The following is a 9052-nucleotide window of genomic DNA, read 5'->3' as shown; positions in this document are numbered from 1 at the left end:
TTTCACTTTCATGCATTGGAGAAGGAAATGGCAACCCACTCCAGAGTTCTTGCCTAGAGAATCCCAGGGATGGGGGAGCCTGGTGGGCTGCCGTCTATGGGGTCGCACAGAGTTGGACATGACTGAAGCGACTTAGCCTCAGCAGCAGCAGCAATCAATGCTTAAATCAGGAGTAGAAATTTCCACAGTTATAAATGGAGAGGTTTCCATAAAATGATTTAATACATGGTTCTCACTGAAATATGGAGGCCTTATCTGTTACACTTGTGTGGACTAGGAAGGGACTGGCTAATCACTAGGCTCAAGTTGGGATCCCATTTTACTGAATGCTGGAGGCTTGAGTTATACAGCCTATATAAAGCCAAGGCCTGGGATCAGATTCTCCCCATTAAATGTGGGAGGCTGTCCGCAGAAAACCCCTGCTTTCCTTTCTGAGGGGTTTTCTCCTTTCTCCCTTGTGGCTAAGGTCCTGAGAAGTACCACCCAGCATTACAGCATCTTGGGACCATCTTGTGTGCTCAGGGCCAGGGTGAGTAAGCAGATTACTTTGAGCTGAGAAGCCTAAACCTGGTTATCAATTTCTCCTTAAACCTACCCTGGGTTTTCTGGATAGTGATAGGAAGAAATATTTATAAAAGATAATTTCACAAATAAAAATTACATGGTGCCCAGGAAGTCCAACACCATGAATGATAAATAACAAACTGAGCAATTGGAGGTATCAATATTCAAAGAAAGGAGGCTATAGAACAATAAAAAAAAATTTTAATGAATAATTTAAATGTTTTTGAAGGTAAGGAAGAACATAGAAATGATGAAATAAAAACAGAAGGCAATGAAACAAGAACAGGTGGTTATGGAAAAATTAGAAACTTTAGGAATGAAGAAATAGTTGCTGCTGCTGCTACTGCCAAGTCGCTTCAGTCGTGTCTGACTCTGTGCGACCCCATAGACGGCAGCCCATCAGGCTCCCCCATCCCTGGGATTCTCCAGGCAAGAACGCTAGAGTGGGTTACCATTTCCTTCTCCAAGGCATGAAAGTGAAAAGTGAAAGTGAAGTTGCTCAGTAATGTCCGACTCCTAGCGACCCCGTGGACTGCAGCCTACTAGGCTCCTCAGCCTATGGGATTTTTCAGGCAAGAATACTGGAGTGGGGTGCTGTTGCCAGAGCTAAACAATTGAGTCTATGGGTGGATTAGTTTAAAATCATGGCAAAATTTAGTAGCTTAAAACAAACATTTGTTATCTCACAGTTGCTTTGTGTCAGGAATTCAGGAATGGCTTAGCTGGCTGGTTTTGGTTTAAGGTCTCTCATGAGGTTATAGTGAAGATGTCAGCAAGATCTGCCATCATGTAAAGGCCTGACTGAGGCTGGAGGTAAGATGGCTCCTTCTTGGGCCTGTTAGCAGATGACCTCAGTTCTTCCCCATGTGGGGCTCTTGTAGTGCGCTTTGATTGTCCTCATGATGTGGCAGCTGGTTTCCCCTAGAGCAAGTGAGAGAGAACACAGAGGAAGGAAGCAACAATGCTTTTTATGACCAAGTCTTAGAAGTTGTACATTGTCAGTTACACCATATTCTATTCACTAGATGAGAGTCATTAAAATTAGCCCTAACTCAAGAGGGGAGGAGTTAGACTCCACCTCTTGGAGGAAAAGCTATCAAAGGATTTGCCAGTGTATTTTAAACCCTACACAACAGACCAAATAGCATATTGCACACAGCAAAAAAAAAAAAAAAAAAAAAGAAAAAAAGAAAAAAAAATGAATTATGAAACTGGAAATCTGAGCTGAGGAAATGCCCCCAAATGTGGAATAAAGACCCAGTCAAATGGGAAACATGAAAAAAAAGTTAAGAAATCTGAATAACAGCTCAAAAGCCCCCCACCATATGTTTAAAAGGAGTCCCAAGAGGAGAAAACAGAGGAAAAGATGTGGAAACAGTATTTGAGGGCTGAGAATTTCCTGAGACTAGAGATACTATTTCCCAGATTATAAAATATCATTAGGACTGAACATTATAACTGAAAGTTAGCCAACTCTACAAGGCAGTTACAAGGCAAGAGAGGGTGAAAAAAGCTACTTCAAAGAGAGCTAGAGATTGAAAGAGTTGGAGTAGCCAGGAAAGTCTTTATAGATGGTAGTAGAAAGGCTGGGAAATTCTGCCAGGTCTGGGGGAGTGGGGAGAATTTTGGGCTCAGAGGACAGAAAGGGATCAGGTGTGGAGCTGCCATGATAGTGCCCTTGTGCCTTTTACTGACCTTTCACTGACTATGGGACCAAGTCCTCCCCACCTCCACCACTATCAAAATGCCAATAGAGATGATTGACACAGCCCTGGGACTCTGAGGCTCAAGTACAATGGCAAGGCCAGAAGACCCTGTCCTTCTCCTGAGCAGGGAAAAGGCTGCTTTCTGCCCCAAGATCCCCTCTCCAGCTCTTGGGCCTCAAACATCAAATGCTGCAGCCAAATGAAAACACTTCTCTTCTGCACCAAGGCCTCAACTCCCATTTATTTCCCCCGCTAACCCCCCAAAAAGCTGTAATTAGTAGTCAGACTTGGTTTTCCCTACAGACTTTGAGACAAGAGTAAGTGTTAATTTGAACATTTGCAAGTTAACAAATGTCTTCCAATTGGCCATGCGTCATCCAGCAGTTTTGAGAGATGCTAAGTCTCCAGAGGAGGTGGGCAGGGAGAGGGGTGGGTGGTGGGAGGTCCCAGGGAGGTGGGAGCTGGTGTAGTCCAGCCCTGACTGCATAGCCCATATCATCAGGCTGAGACTTGGAGATGTGGCAGCTTTAAAAGAAAAAAAAATGATGGGAAAAGGCAGGAGGAAGACACCTATAGCCAAACCCCAAAGAGACAAACATCACTCCTCTTGGAAGGGAGTTAAAGATTTGGCTGGGAAAATCAGTCACTTGAAGAGAGAAAACAATATCAGAGGAAAAAAAATCCCTCGGGCCAGGCAGTGTGATCCGACCCCATGAGAAATTTCTCTTAGGGTCAAACCTTTGCCCTTTGTGTCCTGGTCTCCTGATTTGGTCTGAGACTGCTCGATATATGTCTCTATGCTTAGATCACTATTGTCTGAGGCTTAGTAAAGCAGGGCCTAAGGGAACAAGTTTGGGGGAGAGAAGAGAAAAAATTATTGACAAGGAGAAATCGGAGTCATAAAACCACAACAATCTGATGGCCACATGAGCTTTCACAGTCAGTTCTTAGTCCAGTTTCTGTCTTTTCCTCTGCCTGTTGCTGTTGTTTTCCCTGGTCTGCATTTTCTCCCCAACTCTGAGCAGGTTATTTAAAAATTGGATAGAGAGGAGGTATTATCTGCTTTCCCTCCCCTCAAGGAAAAAAAGTTTCCACCATTGCCAACCACGATGGCGATTTATTCATTGTGGCTTCATTTCTAATCTCCAGGAGCATTAAGGAAAGGAGGGCACCTCCTTTGTCTTCCCTGCCTCTTTGTCTCCCTGTCACTCATTCTGTCTCCCTCCATCACTTGGTCTCCTTCTAGGTCTCTTTTCTGTTTCTCTCTGTGTGTGTATTTGGGTCTTTCTTTTCAGTTAGATTCTCCCTAGAGCCAAGTTGTGCCCAGTATATCAGCAAGCCGTTCAGCACCCTCTGCCAGCCACAGTCTCACATGCCACGCAGCCATTACATACCAAGCTGTATTTTCAACCTTGTTTGGGCACCTCTAGGTGGAGTGCACACTGTGAAACTGGTTCTTTCAGCTCTCTGGGTGATCTTTTATTTTGGTGACTCTGGGCAGACCACAGACTGAGCTCAGGCTGCAGACCGAGACCTGACCTCTTTTTATGTAGTTATATCGAAAGGGGCATCTGTGGGATAGCCACATTTTCAGGCCAATAGTTTTGGGATGGTTGTGTGTGTGAGTGTGTGTGCCATTTATTTGGGGGATGCTATTTAATTTCTGAATTCCTATGTAGTAACTTGAAAGCTTTTTTTCCCCCTCTTTTTATGAGAGAAGAAAATTGGCAATAATTCTAGCTACTGAGGAAAAGAGTGAGGCTTCCTAGAGTGGAGGCAGTGCCAAAGTTTATGTCATGATGCAGGTAGAGGGTCAAAGGAATTGGGGCGGAGGAAAGAGTGGTGACTCTGTCAGGGCTGGAAATAGCACGATGGCAGGGAGGCTGCGGGACACAAGCTCTGGGATGATTCAGATGCAAGGTGGCTCTTCTGTGACTCAAGGACCCTGATTCTGAATGCCAGGAGGAAAGCATGACATGTGGTTTGAGTGAAACTCATGGCCTTCTTGGCTTCTGTAGTGACTGAGGATGGAGGTCAAGGTTTTCAATAAATTTGACTAGCACACCAGAATTTTAGGGAAAGATTTTTTTTTTTTTAAATTGCTGTATGTTTTCCAATGAACAGGGTACTGGTTGGCCTATTGGGCTCCTGGCATTACACAGATATGTGGGAAGCCCTGGGGAAGAAGGGCTTCCTTGATATGAGCCTGGTTCAATTTCTGGGTCAGGAAGATCTGTTTGAGAAGGGATAGGCTACCCACTCCAGCATTCTTGGGCTTCCCTTGTGGCTCAGCTGGTAAAGAGTCCTCCTGCAATGTAGGAGGCCTGGGTTTGATCCCTGGGTTGGGAAGATCCCCTGGAGAAGGGAAAGGCTATCCACTCCAGTATTCTGGCCTGGAGAATTCCATAGACTCTATAATCCATGGGGTTGCAAAGAGGCGGACACGACTGAGCAACTCACTTTCACTGGGAAAGAAGGAGGAGGCCAGTTGCCTGGATAGAGACCAGGGGGAGTTTCTCTATGGGTCCAAATATGGGAGGGCCCTGGAGTTTTGCACTGAGGCCTGGTACTGGAACTCAGGCTTACTGGCAGCTGAGTAGAGATTTTTACCAGTTTCTTGCCCCTTATAAATATAATAGTAACTCAGAATCTTGGCATTTAACACTATGGGTATTTGCATGATCATCCCTTCATTATCAGCACTAATCTTTAGCAAAATTGCAAAGTAGGTGAATCCTGCCTCTGTGGCTTTAGCTTCTGCGCATTCCTCCCTCCTCCCAGCCCCCTCACTTCCTTCTTCCCTTTCAACTTTGTCCTGTGCGCCTTTCCCCTCCTTCACTCAAAATCCCATAGAAAACACAGACCTTAGCCACTTCTTTCTTAGTTCTCTTTCCCCTGACCCTTTGCGTCTCTCATTGTCTTTTGAAAGTCTTCATCCTTTTGAAGGGATAGAATGTAAGTTCCACGGGGACAGATATCTTTGTCAGTTTTATTCACTGTTGTATCTCCAATAGTGACTTAGCACAGTGCCTGGAATATAGCAGACGAATGATACATTCTATTGAATGAATGAATCAACTAAGCGAATTCAAATTTTGGTCAGCACTTAGGGACAGCTCTTCCTTGTTGGGGTGTTGAGGCGGGTTGACTGGGGGAAACAGAGGCCCAGTGTCTGTCCGTGATGTTTCTGGGGTTTCATATTCAGGCTCCCACCTCCTTGGTGCCCCCTTAAATAATGGTCAAAGATGTAGCTTTCTTTTCGACAGGCTCTCTGGGATTCTAAAATCCACTGCTTTGGTTCCTGGCAAACTTTCCATACTCTCAGGGCAAAGATGGTTTCCTTTTCCACTCTCCCAGGCCCCGGGCTTCCTTACCGTGACCTCTTCCAGTGCAGTGGTCAGTGCCTAAATGTTCATGCGTCCCTGGGGGACTGCAGCGCTGCATATGCGCTGCCTACCTCTGTCCTCATGGCGTTGGGAACGGAACAGTGTCTTCCCTTCCACGGACCTTCAGTGTCTGCATCTCCTGTGTACGGCTGCTTACTAGGAAAATCGATCTGCTTCTGGGCCGGGGCTTGAGGCCTGGTTACTTGGCCTTCAAGTCATACCTGCAAAGGACAACTGCCCTGAGCTGTCCCTCTCGGAGGACTGCCCCTTGTTAAGGTGTGAGATGGAAAGCTGACAATGGAATGAAAATATTTCAGGCTGTTTGGAGAGCTATTATTAAGATGTGCAGGGGATGTGGTATTCCTTGTTTAGGCCATTTTCAGTTTGCCAGGGAGCTCTGTGAAAGGAAAATGTGAGCCAAGGACCTAAGGTGGAAAAGGGAATATAAATGCAGGGGCATTTGTGATCTGAAAAATTCACTGGCTGTTTCGAGCTGCTGGGTGTTTGAGTTCTGCGTGTATTAAGGAGGGCTCTTCTTTTGTTTCTAGATATTCTTTCTTCATCCCTTCAGCTGGTGCGTAAATACCCATCAGCATCCTGGTCTGCAGGACCATCCCAGCCAGCCGTACCAGCCACAGAGTATTGTATACATAATGCCACACCATTAACTATGATGCTGTCACCTGGCAGAGAGAGCACTTGGTAAGTTCTGGGAGGAAAGTAGGAAGCTGCTGACTGCCCAGCTTTCTCTTATTTAATCATAAACTCAAATCCGCATTTCTCTGAAAGCAAGAAAAATCATCCAACCACCTTTTGATTACACTTTTACGCAAATTAATGTCATTTTCCTTTCCAACATTATTGACTACAGGATTCAATTTGGTCCAGCAGGCCCTGGGTAACGGGAAGGCGGCTAAGGGCCTCTGTGTTAACAGTATCCCTCTTGAGAAAGGATTCTCTGAGGAGGCCGAGAGGAAAGAGGAAGATGAGGAAGAGAAGGGGGAAGAAAAAACAACTTGCACACACACACACATACCCACATACACATACACACACACACACCTCTTCCTGTGTGCTGCGACTGCTGCTGCCACGGCGGCTGCTTCGATGCGTCTAAGATGGCACCTTGGTGCCCTGCCACATTCGGTCTCCTTGGTACCGAAGCGGCGCTCAGCTTCTTGTCACTGAGTGGATGGTGATTATCTGCACCAGGGTCTCAAGGGTGCTCAAGCTTTGCTGGCGATTGGAGCTGAGATGCTTCAGCTGAAGGATTTTAAAAGCTGTACAAGGCCAAAGAACCATTACCAGTCACTTGCTGTGTGATGCCTGTTGAAGAGGGGGTGGGTGTGGGAAGGAGGTGCTGGGGGCTCAGGGGAAGGCATATGAGATCTTTATTCCCTTCTCTCACCACTCCTCCCACCTTCCCACCTCCTCACGCCTTTTTAGCCACTGTACCCTTGCAGAACCACCGCAAGGTTATGTCATTGTGGTCTGAGAATCTATTGATCACGGCCATCAAAGATCTTTGCAGGAGTTTAGGGATTTGGGACTTTGCATAACACCCCACTCATCTGGGTTAACTCCTCCCATCCCGGCCTCGGCTCCCATCATCTCAGAGCTGAGCTGTTGGCAAAACTTGCTAATTTCTGTGACAGCCGCTTTCAGAACTATACTTAAAAGGCTGTCCAAACTGTTGTAATTGCTATTATAATAGAGCTCAGGTGCATGACCTGGGCAGGAAAGAAGTGGAGGGATTGGACCAGACATAACAAAGGGAAAAAAAAAAAACCTAGAGATGTTACTACCTCCCACAGATGTGTGTGTGCGTGCACAGACACACTTACACATGTGTACATGCGCAGATACACACATGCATTTGCCTTGTTTTGTTTCCCTTGACGGACCACAAAAGAAAGGCCCGATAGGCAGAAAGTTTCAGGTTGATCTCCTATTCCAGCGAGTTTTCTTTTAGTCTGTGAAAAATAAAAGAAATGACAGAAGCTACAGGGATACACGCTTGCATTCTTCAGCATATAAAACTTTTCAATAAATGTTTATTGATCATATAGTAACAACAGCTGTTCTAGGTACTGGCTAAAGCAGGATACAAAACAAAGTCCCTGCCTGCATGGAGAGGGCAGTCTTGACACACTGCCCCAAAACAGTCCAGATGCCTGTCTTCAAAACCTAGGAGCAAGTGAGACACCTTCTCCCCTCTCCCCTCTGCCCTGTGATCAAAAGATGACTGCATCACAGTTTTCCTCAGTGTGACTTGCACACACACACACACACACACACACACACTCAGGCACACACTCACCCATAATCATCATAGGGCTTAGTAATGCAAGGGTGAGAAAACATCTGGGTCTTGTAAAAAGTAATAAAAAAAGAAAATGTCCCAAACCCATGAGCCTTGGAGAAAAATGATGGTAGCTTTTCAGTCTGAATGACCATTGTGCTGTGGGAGGCCTTCATGTGAGCCAGACTCTGTCCACTCAGAAGGACAATCAGAGGGGCTACAGTGCATGGCAAAGTCCATTTCTTACAGTGAGAGGTGCTACTTCACTGGAAGGTACTTGGACGGGCTGTACTTGTGGGGACCTGACCATAGTTTACCCAGGATAGGGAGGGGAGGGTGGATATAGACATGAGTGTGGCTGGAGTGGTCCTGGACTGGAGGCTGAATCAGGATGTAGAGAAGAGGCCAGGGCTTGAGGGCAACATTGTACTGAGCACAAAGCACCGGGAACCCTCCTGGGATGCAGGGCATCATCACATCCAAGATGGTGACCCTTGGCATCCCATCCTGGGTGGGTCAGATTGCCCAGATGCCCCAGGAACAGGACACGCTCAGCCTGGTCAGGGGACACTTGCAGGCTTCTGGCCACAGCTGGCAGCAGAGAAGCCTCTGCCTGTTCCTCTCTCCTCTAGCACTGGGTGTCACTGCAGCGAACAAACGAACGAACGTGCATCCCTTCAGAGACTGTCTCGGAGCTTAGAATTAATCACCTGGCTGAGGACGGGTGGGGTGGAGGCTGGAGGGAGAGCAAGTCAAGAGGATGAGAGAGGTGCCACCCCAGTTCAGCAGTTCCCAAACCCCTCAGAATCTGACACTTCATCCTGTGCTGTCCTAGAGCCTCATTTGTGGAGACAGATGCCGTACCTCGGCCGAATCCAGACATTTTATGCATTAGCGTGCGGCCTTTGGATGTGCTGGGGGCTCTGTAGGTTGAAATCCCAGGCACTCATATTTACAGAGTCCTCCTTTGAGAGGTGGTAGCATTTGTGTCATTGTCGGAGGCAAGGGGATGCTGGGTCTGGGCTCTACATGGTAATGGGGGGGCACTTGGCAACCTCACGGTCCAACCTGAAGCCCCAGTCCCCAAACCCCTG

The 9052-nt window shown here is 46.8% G+C and overlaps 1 long non-coding RNA gene across 1 annotated transcript; it reads right to left on the bottom strand.

Moving 5' to 3' along the window:
• Window positions 1–1300: 1300 nt before the first annotated feature.
• On the bottom strand, window positions 1301–7635 carry LOC129623117 (uncharacterized). The gene is made up of 3 exons (XR_008700365.1): window positions 7527–7635; window positions 6719–6936; window positions 1301–1485 (listed from the first exon to the last, which is right to left on the bottom strand). It is a non-coding gene; the product is annotated as an uncharacterized LOC129623117 (long non-coding RNA).
• Window positions 7636–9052: the final 1417 nt, after the last annotated feature.

Source organism: Bubalus kerabau, chromosome 11 (assembly GCF_029407905.1).
Source record: "Bubalus kerabau isolate K-KA32 ecotype Philippines breed swamp buffalo chromosome 11, PCC_UOA_SB_1v2, whole genome shotgun sequence".
In the NCBI taxonomy this organism is placed as follows: domain Eukaryota; kingdom Metazoa; phylum Chordata; class Mammalia; order Artiodactyla; family Bovidae; genus Bubalus; species Bubalus kerabau.
Note: the sequence above shows the minus strand (reverse complement) of the source record. Positions and strands in the feature narration are given on the sequence as shown.